Genomic DNA, 18,628 nt, shown 5'->3' with positions numbered 1-18,628 from the left:
GACTACATTCCCCTGCATTTCATTCCAATAGTTCAAATTTTAACTTTCTTACTTAGGTTTTCAATTCATCTGGAATAATTCTTGGTTAGTGTGAAATAATTTTCTAATTACCTTTAGCCAGTTTTTTCATCACTATTTGTTAAATAGTCTGTTCAAAGCTACTTTCTTCAGATGCCAAGTTGCTATGTATGTAGGGATTGTATCTGGGCTCTCAAATCTTTCCTATTCTTCCTTTGGGTATGATGAGCCTTGATATCACCCCTGCCTCCCCTCCCCGCCCCTGCTGCCCCCAACAGCTTTATCCTTCCTCCTTAGAATTGTCTGGGATCTGTGAACCCTTTATTTTATCATTTGCATTTTAGGATCTGTTACTCAGTTGCATCAAAAAATGCTGAAATTTTTTGGGGCGCCTGGGTGGCGCAGTCGGTTGAGCGTCCGACTTCAGCCAGGTCACGATCTCGCGGTCTGTGAGTTCGAGCCCCGCGTCAGGCTCTGGGCTGATGGCTCAGAGCCTGGAGCCTGTTTCCGATTCTGTGTTTCCCTCTCTCTCTGCCCCTCCCCCGTTCATGCTCTGTCTCTCTCTGTCCCAAAAATAAATAAACGTTGAAAAAAAAATTAAAAAAAAAATGCTGAAATTTTTAATTGAGTTTTTAAATTAGAAACGCAATCAGAAATGAGTTTTAGACATTACATGCTTCAACTTCTTCTTTATCTCTTTTAAAAAATATATTTTTTTAATGTTTATTTATTTTTTGAGAGAGAGAGAGAGAGAGCATGAGCAGGGGAGGGGCAGAGAGAGAAGGAGACACAATCTGAAGCAGGCTTCAGGCTCTGAGCTGTCAGCACAGAGCCTGATGCAGGGCTCGAAATCACTAACTGTGAGATCATGACCCAAGCCCAAGTCGGATGCTTAACCTACTGAGCCACCCAGGTGCCCCACATGTTTCAACTTCTTAATGTTACAAATATGGAAATGGAAACCCAAAGGAGTCGATTCAGATCACCTATAAAAACCATTTTGAGCCTAAATTTCTTGGGAAGATTAAATGACTAAAATTTTAATAAAGTTACTAAACACTGTGGATCATGATAATACTATTAAAAAATAATAAAATGGAAAACAGGAAAATCCATGGAAATTAAATATGTAGTGAGAACAATGAACTGTTGAAAACATCAAAGATTGTAATTTTAATAAGCATTTATACCAATGTATTCACTTTGTAAATTACAAGATATTGCACATTTTGACTATTTAATGCCCTTTTCTGAATCCTTTCTGGTCTAATATATTTACCTTACTTTTACACCTGTTTTCACTTTGTTTTCATGTCTTCATGGACCTTAGCTTAGTCTGCTTTGTATTGTACTGGTGATTAGATTATAAAGTATAGAAAACACCACTTATGTATAGAAGGGAATATAGATTATAAATACAGAACAGATTTTTATTCCAGCCCAATTAATGGCAGGATTGATAGTTACACTCCAAGATAATTTTTACTTTCTTACAGTAAAGTATAGGTGCCCACCGTGTTCAGTGGGCACGATTTATGGATATTATATAATTTGTTTAATGAATCTCCTACTGTTCGATTACCCTTACCCCTTAGATAATGTCTTACAAAGGGAATTGTCGGGTTAAAGTTCTATGTTTTGTAATTTTAAAATTTGAGATAATTTTACATAAAAGGCTTTAATAAAAGTTACAAAAAAATTGGAGAGAATTCTGTACACCCTTCATCCAGCTTTCTTTTACTGGAATATCTTACATAGCATAGAATAATTCTCTCTTGATTTTTTGGTTTCACTCCATGTATTAAAAATGGCATCCTACATTTAAATATCACATTTCTTTAAAGCCACAGCCATTTGTGTAGGAACCTGCATAAGGTATAATAACCAAAGAAAAGGAAACACAAAAAGAGAACTTGAAAATATATTACAATTCAACACTGAGGGTTCGATAATATAGTTTATAATTTGTGAAAATTTTCTCTAAAAATTATTTAACCAACAAGCTTATCGTTATAATTCTTCTAAAATGAAGTGAAAGATAACCAAACCTGTAGCTAAACTGAATGAAAAGAGAGAACTACTTTAAGCTGATTGTTCACACATAATACTATTTTGAGAAAAGAGAGGAGATCAGTATGCATATTTCTGTATTTCAGCAAGGTTTCAATGTGTAAAATTAATCTTGTTCACAGTTTAGCTCATCAAATTAATTAATTACTGACTACCAGCAACAATAATACATTTGTTGGTATTAATGCCTACATATTAATGTGCAAAGTTTGCAAGTGTGAACTCTCCCCTCCAAAACAAAAAAAGGACAAAGAAAAGTGACTAATGGAGGAAAATAAGATTTTATTGAAAACATAAACTAATACAATTTTTTAAGTGTTTCATTCAGAAACACTTATCTGTGTTGTGCTTGAAATATATAAAATGAATTAATCACGCTAAAGAGTGGTTCTTTAGGGTTTCATAATTAAAGAGAAAGTGAGTGGGCATTATGTTTTCTGGCCAAGTAAGTGCTATTAAATCAAGGCTTTAAGGCTGTGGACATGTCTGACCTCCAAACACAGTGCTCTCCTTGTTCCAGTGGCTGTGATTATCGCAAAGGCAGAGAAACCGTGGTTTAAAGTGAAAACATAGATGCCGTCCTCTACCTCGCCGGGTTTTATTTAAAGAGCTTGATGCTGTGCGCCCGGTGGGTTCAGATCTAGTTTGTCAATATGCTAATACAATTCGAAGTCCTTTCTAAATTGAAATAGCATACATCCAAGGTTTCTAGGAGATTTGCTACTACTATATTTATTAATGCTGATTGAATACCATTCCTGCTTGATAAACAGGTAGTAAAACCCTCTTAAAAAGTGGGTTTCAATTTTCCTCCTTAATTTTTGTTTTGAGATTCAGAACGTATTTAAAATATTTTATTGTGAGGGGTGCCTGGGTGACTTAGTGGGTTAAGTGTCTGACTCTTGATTTCGGCTCAGGTCACGATCTCATGGTTCGTGAGATCAAGCCCCACATCGGGCTCTGTGCTCACAGTGCAGAGCCTGCTTGGGATTCTCTCTCTCCGTTTCTCTCTGCCTCTCTCTCTCTCTCTCTCTCTCTCTCTCTCTCAAAATAAAATAAATACACATTAAAAATAAAATATTTTATTGTGTAATTGAATGGCCAAAACATAATAGGTTTGACATCTGAGCCTTCACTCAGATATTTTGCAAGAACATCAGCACCCTGTAATAGAAACGTCAGGGTAAGTTAGAGATGTCTTTTCAGCGAGCAACTTTTTGTTAATGCATCAAATTTTGTAAGTTAATTATAATGTAATAAAAATATATGTTCACCAAAATAGCAGCCACAATTTACCCCAGAGAGAGATAAATTACATACCCATCCAAGTCTCTGCTGTACTTGGAAATGTAATGCAGTGAAGTCACATTTACTGGGAAGAGGTCCCATGCTGGTTTCTTCCTCTGTGAGTAGGACTGAGGAACATTCAATGTGAACACGGTTTTTGGGGATTTGCTCTCTCTCTGTGTTCGAGAGAGAAGAAAAACAGATACTCTTTCCTTTCTAAAGACCTAGGTAGAACAAGTTTGGAAAGAAATGTGGGGTGTTTCTTTTCAGGAACTGGTTAAATATATAGTTGCTTCTATGACATTAAAATAAGTAGAAAGAACACAAAGATGGAAAGAACTGCAGGAATTTCTCATGTGGGATTTTGTCACTTAATTGTTATATACTGTCTCACCTCAGGTTGTCTACGTGCTGTGAGGTTTTGCCAAAGCATAACCAATGTCAGAAGAATACCACGCGCGTTCATTACTTTTTTAGCAACTTTTCTGCTGGCACATGATATGGCAACATTTTCTGTTTGCACGTGATTTTTCCTCTGGGGGTAGTTTTCCTTTATTTGTGTCTTCTCAGTGTTTAGTGCTGACTTTTGAGCTGCTTTTCTGAGCAGAAGCGTGGGAGGTTGTGTCCAGTTATCGGGGAAATTTTGAAGGATCTGAGAGGCTTCCCGGAAAGAGTAGAACAAGGTTCATAGCCAGGTAGAGCTGAGTTTGAAACAGGTTTTCTAGTTTTTCATCCATTGCACAAGTGCTTGCTGGCTTCTGGTGCTCCCAGCATTCTTCTTCATCAATGGTTCCTCCAGGTGCTCCCTGTGTGATCTCTGGCAAATTGTTAAACGCTGCACTTGAAACTCCTCGTAAGAAAAACAAAAATTCTTCCCCGTGCAACAGTGGTGAGGCTCAGGTAAAATGAAGGGAAATCACATGTGCCTCCCGAATGGGGTGGGCACTGAGGTTTGCATGCGGAAGGTTTCCGCTCTTGGTGGATACGCGTGTAAAGCGACGAGGAAGGTAGGAGGAGGGGGAGAAGGAGAAGCAGATCCCAGTGGGCTCTGATCCTGGGGTTGCTCCAGCGCGATTGCACATTACGGCAAAGGAACCCGTCACTGGCCTCAGGCTCTCTCTCTCCCCAGCAGCCAGTGATTTTTAAGTCCATGCAATCATGCATTCATCAAATATTTATCTGCACCTTCTGCGATATATAAAGACAGACAACACATGGCCTCTTCCATTAAGGAGCCCACACTGAACCGATGGGGATGATCTAGTAAACTAACAATTCTCGTAGGATCTCGTAGAGCTCATAATGAGAATAGAGCTCTGTTTTCTATGCTTGGGGGACGGGGCATAGAAAAGAGGGTTTCTAGTAGATTGTGGACCTGCAGTGAGAAAGGATTCCTTGAAGATGTGGATTTTGCACTGTTGGACTTCTGTCTGGATTAATGACGCGTGGTCAGAAGTTCAAGTTTCACGAGAGCATTAAGAATTATTTTTGCACTTTAATGAATGTATTTAAAACATTTTTATTTGCTTGCCACATTATTTCCAATCAATTATTTTTTATTTTCAAAGACTGCATGCCGTTTGCATGCAAGGAAAGCTATATAGTTATAAATTGAAAAAAAATTTAGTGTTTATTTTTGAGAAAGAGAGAGTGAGTGAGTGGGGGGGGGGGGGGAATGGGCAGAGAGAGAGGGAGACAGAATCTGAAGCAGCTCCAGGCTCTGAGCTGTCAGCGCAGAGCCTGATGCGGGGCTTGAACTCCCGTACTGGGAAATCCTGACCTGAGCCGAAGTTGGACGCTCAACCGAGCGAGCCACCCAGGTGCCCCTATATAGGTAAATTTTTAAGTGAGTATTTTCCCCTCACTTTTCAGTTTTATCCTCCTGGGCTATATGTATTCCTTATGCTTTCCTTTAGATATATAGAGATACTACTTAAGATGATTTAAGATCATATTTTTTTCTCTGCTGTGAAAATTGATAAAGTTAGCACACTTACAGTTCTCCTTCTCTTCTTCCTAATTTTTGCATCCTACTCTAACTTGTTAGGGTTTTTAATATTTTCACCCTGTCTCTTACTTACAGTTCTAATACCTCTTAAAACCTTAGTTCTATATTTAAATATATGTGATGTTCACCATCACAGCCATCCCGCCCTTGAGTTCCTCATGTTGATACATAAAGATTGGCTAGATTTCATCATTAAATAGTTGTTTTCAAACAGATATTGAGAATAGTCATGACATGTTTTCTGACTTATTTACTACATACTTGCAAATGTCTGCCTGGTGCTCTTATACTTGAACGACAACTGGGCCCCAAATATTTGTTTTGGGTTACAGTATTCTTCACCGAGAAGCTTGTAGAGATTGTGTCCGCTGTCTTCCAGCATCGATCTGTTCTGTGGAGAATTTGGTCTTTCAGTTATCTAACTTTTTGTTCACAAATTCCTTTTTCTTCCTTGACTTCAATTCTTATTAAAAAATATATTTTGTTTGCCTAGACTCTTAAGGACATTGAACATGATACAAAAAAGATAGACTTTATGTAAGATTACAGTCCTTGAAGAGAAAAAAAATGTACATTGTGTAATTGAAACTTTAATATACATGTACTGAGTGAGTGGGTAGTGAAATTCAGCAGTTCCTTGAAGTATTTCAGATCACGCTGTTCAATTCTCAATAGGCTAATTAAAAAATTAGTTGACTACTTTAAGCTTTGATATTACAATAGAAGACAGAAAAATACTAAAATTAAACTTTTCAAATTAATTCTCTATACTTCCTTATTCCTGGTATATTTTGTGTGTGTTTTGAATTCATATTAAATCAGTCCTAATAGCTAACAAAAAGCACCTTTATATCAATGAGATGAAATTACAGTAATATTTCATTGTGGGTATTATTATAATACAGTTATTGTCAAAATAGTATATAAGAATGACAAAGATTCTCCTATAAGAGTGATAAAGTTTTGAAATTCAGTAATTACGTTGTTCCTTTTCTGTCCAACTTCCTATTTTGTGGTAAGTATTTCTCTTCCAGAATCTCAATTCTTACCTGCTTTTTGAAACATTTTTGCAACTGAAGACCTTGGAAGACAAGAAAAAATAAATGCAATACGACATCTTTATACATAACACCTACTGCTGTATAAGTCAACATGAATTGTTTTCAACTGTTTCTTATAAAGAAAATTTTTCAAAGCCATACCAAACCTACTCCCAATGACTCATCCAAACATGGCTAGCTAGCTTAGGTAACTTAAATTTACAAGTTATTTCTGAATCAGAGAATTATATTCTTTGGCCCAGCAGAGCATGCATTGGACAATGTAGCAATAAATGTAGATACAAATCTGTTATTCTTTTTTATAATAGAAATATCAACAGCCAAGGGATGCACAGAGTAATTGTTCATTCAACAGCTGTTGCATGTGAAAAGCACCACAGGTGTTCTGTGGTATAAAGAGATGACCTAGGTAGAAGTAAAATGCGATATGCATAATGTAGCACCGAAAGGTTTCAGTGGCTTAAGAAAGACACAATAAAATATTTTGGATATTGAGGGAAAAGGACAAATAGTCCTGGCTGGAAGGAGGGCAGAGTTCAGAAAAATACTTTAGAAAAAAGATAACGTTTAAGCTGGGGATTAAAATATGGTTACCGTGGGATATGCTGAGATGGAGTAAGAGAACAAAATAAAGGATTCTGAGGATTTGGATAATCCTAAACTGTGTACAAACCCTGCATAATTAATAAGTCTTTCTTTTACCTTGTGTTGTATGTTTTAAAATTTCACCATTAATGTTATTTTTAACTTATTCTTTTTCCTTAAAACAGGGTAAATTTGCTCATCTTATGAACATTAACAAAATTATTTGGAATTATCTTTTATGTGCTTTCTATATCTTTAAGCATTCTTAATATGCTGTACAAGTTATTTTTTAGCAATAGAAATTTAATCTCTGCTTGATACTTTTGTATATGCTGGTTATTGTCTTGAAGCCACTTGTATTTTCCCCTAATACAACAACTTTAAATTATCTATGGGAATATTATGTCAATATTTCTCTGTCCTACTAATGGTGACTTGCATGAGCTCATGGACCACTTTCGTCATTTCTCACTACAACCTCATAGCACAAAGCTGATGCATAGCAAGTGCTTAATAAATCTTTGTTGACTTAATACACAAATAAATGGGGGGGATGAATGTTGCCTCACACTCATTTTATGAAGGTGACTTTCTTTTGGTACAGGATACATAGAGGGTAGTGTACCTCACAATGCATCAGTAGATTCAGGGCCTGAATTAACTTATTATAGTCAAAAATCGTATTCATGTTGGAGCTGTAGTCTTCTGAACATAAATTTCACATGTTGATTTTAGAGAGTCTCTATATTTATAGGAAGATTTTAGTGTCTAAACATGAAATTTGACTTCCTGCTAAATGCATAGCTGCCTTCTCAGCAGACACCTAGGGACAGACACCCCAAGAGAAATGTCACAGCTTAGCAGTTAATTGTATGGATTCTAGAGCAAGAGTGTCTCCGGCTGAAACCCAGAGCCAGCACTTACTGGCAGTGCAGCCTGGGGAAGTGTATCTCCTCTTTGTTCTCCACTTTCTCCTCAGCAGAGTGGTGTCAGGGGATGATTAAACTAGTTACATCATGTAGACAAATGATGTAAGTCAAGTCCTGTGAAAGTATACTTATTATATGGTTATAGGTACCAGGGACTCCACTCCTCTGGTAATGGCTGGTTAGGGCAGAGGGTAAGCGGAGAAATCTGAGTCCCTATCTGCTTTCTGCATCCCGCAAGAGAGTAACTAGCGGCCATGTTTGTTCCGTTTTCAGATTCTATTTGACTTGACTGTGCTGGAGATAGTCTAGATGCCTTAGTGTGATTTCAGGACCACTCAGGATCAGTTCCTTGCTTTGTTCCCCAGCATTGTACTCTGCCACGTTGTGTCCTTTGGACTATTTGCTCCTGCCACACAAAATCACCTGCTGTGGACTCTCTTGCTTCAAGGAGTTGCTGGTATTACTCTCTAGACATAGACCCTCAGCATTCTTACTATGGCGTTTTGCCACTTTTTAAAGGGTGGTGATCCCAAGCCCGGGGTAGAGGTCATGTCTGTGTGCTCCCATAACCTCCTGTGTACATCCTATGTTTGTGCTTAGTGGATTCTACATGTAAACATGCTGTAAGATGATCCATACAACATGGGGTGTTTAGTTCTGACCTCTTTCTTTCTTTCTCTCCCCATGTACATATGCACACACACATACACACACACATACACCATAAACACACACCTATACACATAAGCACATATATGCATACATACACAAATAAATTGTATAATATTTATATATTTATCTCTCTCTCTACTTATGAAGCAACCAAGAAGGGGTATCAGGCAGCGTATTAAAAATGTAAGTTTTAAGATGGCTTTAGATGACTTCAAGGAAATGCCTGAGCTAACAGAGGATCAGGTTCAAGTAGGCAGTTTGGAATTCTTAAAGACCTTACAGTGTTTGGGAGAGCATCGTACTCATTACTGTAGCTCAAGAAGTGATCACTGGAGATGTATCACGATGGCTGGATATCTGAAGAGAACCAAAGAACAGTTGTGAATGTATGACACCAGGATCTCATTATCTTATCAACTATGCAAAAAGAACACCACATGGGAGTTGATTCAATTCGTGGTCATTTTCCAAGACTGCATTTTCCAACTACTCAACTCCACATGAGCTATGCCTGTTTTATCATTGTTTCTCTGAGGTTTACTTGGTTAAAGACCTCACAGGGAAGAATTTGTCATCTTTATTGCTGTCTCCTCAGTGCTGAATGCCATATTGTCTTTTTTTTAAGAAAAAATATTATTTTGTATTATATATGTATTATATTTTTGAGATAAAATCCATGTAGTGTATAATTAACCATTTAAAGTGTATCATTCAGTTTAATTTAGTATATTCACAATGTTTGTGCAACCATTGTGTCTATCTAGTTCAAAAACAGTTTTATCATCCCAAGGAAAACCCTGTCCTGTGCTAAGTCCCCCACCCATTTCACACTCTTCTAGCCCCTGGCAATTGCCAGTTTGCTTTCTGTGGTATCTCATTGTGGTCTTGATTTCATTTCTCTTTTTTTTTTTTTTTTTAGTTTATTTCTTTTGAGAGAGAGAGAGAGAGAAAGAGAGAGATTGCATGTGCATGCAGGGGAGAGGCACAGAGAGGGAGAGAGAGAATCCCAACCACGAGATCATGACTGAGCCAGAATCAAGAGTTGGAAGCTTACTGATCGAACCATCCAGGTGCCCCTGATTTCATTTCTCTGATGACTGATACGTTGAACATCATTTCATGGACTTGTTGACCATTTGTGTATCTTTGGAGAAATGCCTACTCAAGTCCTTGCCCATTTATGGAGAGGTGGTTGTTTATTTCTGTTGTTGTTAACTTGTGAACTTTCCTTGTATATTCTAGACACTAGACCCTTGTCAGATCTATGACTTGCAATATTTTCCTCTATTCTGTAAGTTGTCTTTCCACTTCCTTGGTAATATGCTTTGATGCACAAAAAAAATTAATTCTAATGGAATTCAGTTTTATTTATGTTTCCTTTTGTTTCTTGTGCTTTCAGTATCATATGCAAGAATCCACTGCCAAATCCAATGTTATGTAGATTTACCCATGTGTTTTCTTTTAACAGTTTTATAGTTTTAACTCTAGGTTTAGGTCTTTGATTCATCGTAGCTTCATGTTTTCATGTGGTATTAACTTCATTCTTTTAAATGTGAATTTCCAGTTGTCAAAGCACCATTTATTGAAGAAACTATTTTTTCTCTCCTTTGAATGGTCTTGGCACCCTTGTTGGAAATCAGTTGGCCACAGACGTATGGGTTTATTTCTGGGTTCTCTGTTGTATTCTATTGCTCCACATGTTCATCTATGCTTATGACAGCATTGCACTGTTGTGATTATTGTAGCTTTCTAGTAAATTTTAAAATTGGGAAGTGAGTCCTTCAACTTTGTTCTTCTTTATCATGACTATTTTGGCTATTTGAGGTTACTTACAATTCCATATGAATTTTGAATCATACGAATTTTTGTAAGAGGCCAGTGGGATTTTGATAGATGTTGAATTGATTATGTCAATCACTTGCAGGGGTGGGATATTGCCTTTTTAACCCTATTATGTCTTCTGATTGATGAACATGGGAAGTCTTTTTATTTAGGTTCTTTAATTTATTTTGGTGATTTTTTTTTTGTAGTTTTGGTGTATAAGCCTTGTACTTCCTTGGTTACATTTATTGCTAAGTATTATATTTTTGATGCTATTATAAACGGAATTGTTTTCGTAATTTTATTGTCAGATTATTCCTTGCTAGTGTATACAAGTATGTGTAAATATACAGACATCCCATGTTCATGGATTGTTAAAAAGTCCATAGGACCCCAAACAATATACATATCCATTGCAATCCCTATCAAGATCCCAAAGACATTTTTTATAGAAATAGGAAAAAAAACAATTCTACAATTCATATGGAACTAGAAAAGACCACAAATAGCCAAATCAGTCCTGAGAAAGAAGAACAAAGCTGGAGGCATAACAAGTCTGATTTCAAAATAATATTATGAGGCTGCAGTAATCAAAACATCATGATACTGACATAGAGTCTGATGTATTGACCAAATGGAACAGAATAAAGAGTACAGAAATAAATCCACACATATGTGGTCAATTCATCTTCAACAGTGATGTCAGGAATATACAATAGAGAAAGGATTGTCTCTAAAAATGATGCTGGGCAAACTAGGAGCTATGCTTCTAATAAGAATTGTAATGCCTCACGGGATTCCAACAGATCCTTGACATCCATTCTTGCTGGTCAAAAGTCACTTCATCTGCCTTTCCCTTAAGTCAGCAGAAAACTTTTGCTACATTGAGGGTCTGTAAAATAATTGTGTGTGTATGTGTGTGTGTGTGTGTGTGTGTGTGTGTGTGTTTTAATATATACAGTGAACATGTCTTTCATATACATTATATATTATATATGCATATATTATTTTTAGGTATCAATAATTCATACTGTAAAATATCTCATTGGGTTCTTTTCCAGGTACTTTTTCTTTTTTGGTGTATGTGGTATATGTATTAGAACTGTGTGGAGTCACAACTGTATGTTGGGAGGTATTTGACCTATGTGGCAGTTTGTTTTTACATAGAGATGTGAAATAACATCCATAGAGACTTGAAATTTTAATTGATAGCACATGGGAAGAATAGAACATTTTGGGGGTAAATGCCACAGCATAAAATGCAAAATATTGGCAATCCTTCTCTTTCAGTAAAATTACCTGCAGCTGTATTGGCAAATGACTTGTCATTTATATTCAAAAAGCTAAATTATGGGCAATTTGAACTCATTTATCTTTTTAAAATCCATGCAAATAATGACAACATTAATCTTTTTTTTTCTCCAAAAGAATGAACAATTAGTTTGAAATGCCAATTCTCTAAGGAGATTTCCACCAATTACAGTGTATCCATATTAAAAACCAGAATTTAAAGGAGGGATTAAGGACTTCAAATTTGTTTGAAATAGAGGAGACCTGAGATTTCAAATTTGTTTCTACCATATAAAAATAAACATTTGTCACTCAAGCATTACAGCATGAACCATATCAACTATATCAAGTGTGCTTTCTAAAAAATGATACTGCAGCATTGTTTTTATTCAGGAATCCATTTCAAAAATAAATTATTAATTTTTTAACGTTTATTTATTTTTGAGACAGAGAGAGACAGAGCATGAATGGGGGAGGGTCAGAAAGAGAGGGAGACACAGAATCTGAAACAGGCTCCAGGCTCTGAGTGGTCGGCACAGAGTCCGACGTGGGGCTCGAACTCACAAACCGCGAGATCATGGCCTGAGCCGAAGTCAGACACTCAACTGACTGAGCCACCCAGGCGCCCCTCAAAAATAAATTATTAAAGTACACTTTAATTTGTTAAATTCCAAGCTCAATAAATGAAAGTTCAGTAACAGCTAAAATTTTGCCTTTTTATACTTTCTAGGGCTCGTTGGTTTTTCTGAATGGTGCCTTTTCTCTTATTTTATATCTACTCTCCAAGTTTCTTCTTGCCCTCTCAGTCGGTCCTCAGGACCAAGCCAGAACTACCCTGTCATTTGAGCATAAATGAATGATACTTCATGTCTCACATTCAGGAAGAAAATCTCAACAAGAAATATGAAAGCAGTATACTCGTTACCACTGGTACTTACTTGGCTTAAATATATGTAATTGATATGAAGATATAACTTTCAGATAATTTTTACTGAAGAATGTAACACTCTTTTGACGTATGTACAGGTAAAAGTCACTAAAATGAGGAAGCTGGCTTCTTGTTAGTATGTTATTTGTGTTTAAAAATGAATTTTGCTTATTTCTTCAATATCATTTCTGGACTTCTTAAAAAAATTTTTTTTAACTTTTATCATTTTTGAGAGACACAGAGACAGAGAGTGAGTGGGGAGGGGTGGAGACAGACAGACAGACAGAATCTAAAGCAGGCTTCAGGCTCTGAACTCAGCACAGAGCCCTATGCAGGGCTCAGATCCATAAAATGTAAGATCATGACCTGAGCCAAAGCCCAACGCTCAAGGAACTGAGCCACCCAGGCACCCCCTAGACTCTTAAAAAAAAAGAAAAAAATATATATATATAATGAATTCCTCTTATTCATTTTGATGTTAAATTGTCACTAGTGGGGCCATTGAGTCCTCTTTCAACTAGTTTCCTTACTTTCTGGTGCAATATAAAAGGGCTGTTGGGTAGGGGAGAAAACTCAGCGTAAAGATGAGTAAAAGGAATGACCAATAAAACTGCAAAATGACTGATAGAAAAACAAGTATTCTTTTACAGTCACTAAAGTAATAATTGAGTCCCTCAGGCATCCTCAATCATTGGATGAAAACAGGAAAGCAGATATTCACAACTTAATGGTAAAAGTTAATATCACCAATAATGGGTCAAATGATGTTATTATATCCTGATATGCAGTGACAAGGAGATATAAATGGTAATACCAATATATCAATAACATAATATTATATGTTAATAAAAAATAATATATTGACATAATATATTCATATATTATATATATGCACTATTAAGAAAGATACCAATGAGTTTCTGTGCACAGAAAACTAAAGATACATTTATGCTTTAGATAAAGTAGTGGATGGAGCACCTGAGTGGCTAAATCAATTAAGCATCTGACTCTTGATTTTGGCTTAGGTCATGATCTCACGGGTTCGTGAGATCAAGCCCCACAACATGCTGTGTGCTGATAGCGTGTGAGGTCTCCTTGGTATTCTCTCCCTCTCTCTCTGCCCCTCCTCTGTTCACACTCTCTGTCTCTCTCAAAATAAATAAATAAAACTTAAAAAAAAAAGATAATGTAGTGGATGGGCATGATCGATATATGGATGTATGTTTATATGTATTGTTTCCACATACATATTACATATTTTGAAACAGTGATTAAATGTGAAGTCATTTTTACCTTTCCATGGGCAGTGAAGAAATTTTAGCAAACTCGTAGATATCTGGCAAGCTCATTGGTATGAAAATTTTATATTAATTGACACTTTTGTGAATTTATTATTTTCCAGCTTAAGGCAACAAATCTATTATTTTTTAACTTGTGCAGAACTGGCAACATTGTGGCACCTATTCCAAAACTGTATTGTTTTCTTTCTGTATTTCATCAGCATTGTTTTGAAAGCTCACTTCTGTCTGTCTTGAAGTTTCATCTCAAGCCAGACCATGCTCACTTTCAAATTGATAGAACCGCAAAACTTTCTGCTTTGCATTTGGTTCTTTTTTAAATTTGTCTTATTTGTGTGTGTGTGTGTGTTTGCACACATGTGCACAAAAGGAAATGTTGTGTTTGAGGAAAGCAAGGAGAAGTCTTTTAAATTGACTTATACATCCCAAACTGCCTTCCTTGTAGCTATTATTATTATTACTATTATTATTATTATTATTACTATTATTATTACTATTATTGCCAGTAAAGGTGGTGTTTATTGCTGGTGCAGGCACTGTCTGTCTTGGCTTTGATGATACTTCTTTCTCTCTCTCTGTCTTTCACACACACACACACACACACACACACACACACACATACACACACTCATGCACACACACACATAGTGCCCATTTATAAATATTTTATTGGAAACATTTTCAAACTCCTCTGACCCAGAAATGCCTCCCAGAATTACTTTTATATTTTACTAGTTTGTTTTCTCTTATTTTCAGTCTTCTATTTCCTTTATCTTCTCACCTACTTCTCACCTTCTCAGCATCCTGCTAACTGCTTAACAATTGGTATCAGAATAAGTCTTTACTCATCCCGTTTGATTACAGTGGAGCACATACCCGCACTCTGGTCTAAATTCTTTCCAACTTTCCTCTGAATAACATCCGCTTTTGGAGATTTAATCCGTTGTTATGCTTTCCCACAATTGTTTTCCTCTCCACTCTTTAAATGATCTCTCTCTCTGTCCCTATTTTTATTTCCACTGCCATAAACATCTTTTTGAAACCTTTTAAAAACAAAATTAAAAACATTTTTTATCTCATGCAGAGTTGTCAAAGAATTTCGCATTTGTCTGTGCTTGGTGTGTAGATGTCCCAAGAATCTGAGGTAGAAATGGCCAAGCGGTTCATCATTATCTCCTGTCCTCCTCTCTGACCATCTTCCATCTGGCAGAGTAAGTCATTCTGTTAACCACAGGTCTGCCTTCTCTCTTAAATCCTTTAGGAGCCGTTCAAGAACCTTAATCCTTACTGAGACCTGTAAGGTCTTCTCAGATCTGCCTCCCACGTAGCTCAGTTCCAGACACAATGAGCTCATTGTTTCCCCTTGTTCCTTGCTGTCCCTCACTCTAGACACCTATACCTGCTCTTTGCTCCATCTAGAAAACTTTTCTTTGCATCCTTCTCTTGTCTGGTTATGTGCTAGTCATGTTTTACCTGCTAATCGTTTTTCAGGTAGGTAAGATACCTCTTCTTCTAGATTGCCTTCCTTAGCATTCTGAGGGGAGTCTCATCTCCCCGGTTTGCTCCTATATCACTGGTGTTTTGTTATACTATGTATTGTGGTATACTATAGTAAATGTTATATTAATTATTGTGTTAATTGCCTCTTTGTTGGCATTTCCTACTAACCATTTGGTTTGTGAGAGCAAGTATCATCTGAGTTTTTTAACCATGTGTTCTCAAGTACTCACACAAGTCCTGGAAGATAGAAGTCATTCACTAACTATCTGTAAATGAAATGCTAATTGCTGGCCTCTTTATAAACTATTGTGTGTGTGTGTGTGTGTGTGTGTGTGTGTGTGTGTGTCCGTGTCCTCAAATCTCCCCTTGGGCTATGATGGTTAAAAATATTTACAAAACGTATCCTCAGACATCAGCTTTCCATGAATATTTTTATTGCATCAATTCTTCTTTCCATTCTGGCATTAAAAATTCTAAATGTCATGGGTATTTAAAGATATATTTATTCAACACATAATAAAACCCTGTCCTATTTGTGCTAGAGTTTTTGGTCTTTATTTTTATTAGAAGCTTCAGTGAATTGCTTTGGCTTTAAAAAATGTTTTTATACAGCCTTCATGTAGGGTATTAACTGATTAATCCTTCTCCTAGAAGATTACAAAACCCTCAAATCTGTGCACAATTCAACAAATCCAGATTAATAGCATTTAAGCATTGGAAAGGTGGTTTCTCTTGGGAGCGTGAGCAATTATTTCAACTTTATGCCCAAGTAACTCAAGCCATTAAGAGCTGTCCTGCCTTTTAAATTCTCTGAGCCAGGAGGGATAACTGGCAGTTCTACCTGAGTTTCATTACCTTTCATCAGTGGTTTCTTTTTAACCTGATTCTTGGAACTCAGTCTGGGTCTTAACAGTATGGAATCCTTGTGGCCACGCCCACTCTCGCTGGCTCTTCTTTTCCTCCGGAGATTACAGCAGCACTAGGCATTCAGACAACCGGATTCTGCCTCTTGTTGGCCACTCCTGTTCCCTCTGCCCCTCAGGAATGCGTTCTGTTATTGAAACACTAAAGTTTTGTCATCAAAATAACTGAAACATTTAACTTGTTCCTGAATAAGACCGTTGACAAGTTTCAGTTTTACATGCTATAAGTAGATTGCCTTTCACTGTCTTGTGTGTGCCTGTGTGTGTGTTTGAATCTTAATTGTGTCCTCTCTTATTTAAATATCATGCTTCTGTGTCTGTGTCAGCAGGAGAGTGCTTACCATCCTACTGACACCAAATAAAGCTTCGACTGTAATCATTGTAATTACACCTGCTTTTATTTGAAAATAATCTTCACTGTAGACGTGTCAATATTTTGTGATTTAAATCGCTTCCTCCTGCGTTTCTAGCATTCTGAACTTTGGACCTAAAAGCATAAAGATCTGGGCCATCTAAAGATTTGGCAGTTGTTAAAGTGCACAGTTGAGTCCTGGGCTTCGAATGTAATTGTAAATTGTAGCACACTTAATGAGTATAATAACCTAACAGCGTGAGTGTTGTTTCCATAAACACGTTTGCATAATGATAGACTCACATCTGAAAAGAAATCGGCTAATCAATGTGAATTCCAGTAATTTGTCACATATCCTGATGCGGGATTGACATTCTCTAAAAACCTGTTTAGTAGAAAGCTTGTCTCAGGGGATTATATACGAGATGTGCATTACAGCGGAGGGGATGTTTGTTTGGGCTCTTTTTATTTTAGTTATTACGGTCCACTTTCCTATTCTTTAAGGAAAAACCTATTCCCAGCAGTGTCTCCAGCTTCATCTTGAGATGTGCTTTCAGTTTGGTGACAACAGTTTGACATTTTGTGTTTAAATGAGACTTTATATTAGATTATGAGAACCTGAAGCTAATACATAATCATGCCTTTATTTCCTCATCAGTATCCGTGAGATATTGTGGATAATTCGGTAGCTCAGAAACACTCCAGAAAACTTACGTTTGTCAAAAGTTTTACAGTTTGGGTTTATTGTGAGCAGAACCACCCTGAATCAATAAACAGTGTAAACTATGGAATGCCGTTAAAGATGTAGAATATATTACAGAAAATTAATTCGGGCCCGAGGGACCAGCAACAACAGAACAATAAAAAAACACAAACAAAACCCATTTTTAAATTTCAGATCACATGTGTTAAACTAAATGCTCTTCAGATATACTTCAAGTTAACTTTCACTTAAAATTGTTTGTTTCCTTGTAGCGTCTTTATGTAACTTAATTGGCTATTAAGGATTTTTGCTCACTAAAGAAGTTAACTTGACTTCATTCAGTGTGGTCCCGTGTTTCTGAAATCTAAAATTTGTTAAACCCAAACATGGGAAAAAAAGATTGTAAACACACACACACACACACACACACACACACACACACACTCACACACTCACACACTCATAGCAAAACCAATTCATTGGTCTTTTTATTTGGCATATTTTATTTCTATTCTGGTTTGGAGGACCTTAATTTTCTAATAATATTAAAATAATATTTTATTTTAAAATATTAAATTAATACAGGTGGCTCAGTCGGTTAAGTGTCCGACTTCAGTTCAGCTCATGATCTCACGGTTCATGAGTTCAAGTCCCACATCAGGCTCCGTGCTGATGGCTCAGAGCCTGGAGCCTGTTTCTGATTCTGTGTCTCTCTTCTCTCTGCCCCTCTGCCACTCATGCTCTGCACCTCTCTCAAAAATAATAAACATTAAAAAATTAAAATAATGGAAAGTAAATATTGGTGGGTTTATATCTTCATTTAAGACAGAAGAACATGAGTTTACTTTTTGTACTTTTGTGATATAGCTATAAAAGGCTAAGCAAAATTCCTAATAAAATTATTCTTTCGGTGGGGCGCCTGGGTGGGTCAGTCGGTTAAGCATCCAACACTTGATTTCGGCTCAGGTCACAATCTCACAGTTGTGAGATCAAGCCCCACGTTGGGCCTGCACTGGGCATGGAGCCTGCTTAAGATTCTCTCTCTCCCCCTCCCTCTGCCCCTCCCCTGCTTGCGTGTGCTCCTGTTTGTGTCTGTGAGCATGCGCTGTCTCTCAAATTAGTCTGTTAGCTCTTAAGTTTAAATTTAATATAAAATTGCATGCATTTTTCCTGCCTTGAAAGG

The 18,628-nt window shown here is 36.8% G+C and overlaps 1 protein-coding gene across 1 annotated transcript in view; it reads left to right on the top strand.

The window, feature by feature from the left end:
• DOK6 (docking protein 6) overlaps window positions 1-18,628 on the top strand; it is a 361,914-nt gene that overhangs the window by 23,046 nt on the left and 320,240 nt on the right. The window lies entirely within an intron of this gene.

The sequence above is a fragment of the Lynx rufus genome, unplaced genomic scaffold, assembly GCF_022079265.1.
Source record: "Lynx rufus isolate CCGP_SWC_20201006 ecotype Redwood Valley unplaced genomic scaffold, mLynRuf1.p SCAF_20, whole genome shotgun sequence".
In the NCBI taxonomy this organism is placed as follows: Eukaryota; Metazoa; Chordata; class Mammalia; order Carnivora; family Felidae; genus Lynx; species Lynx rufus.
Note: the sequence above shows the minus strand (reverse complement) of the source record. Positions and strands in the feature narration are given on the sequence as shown.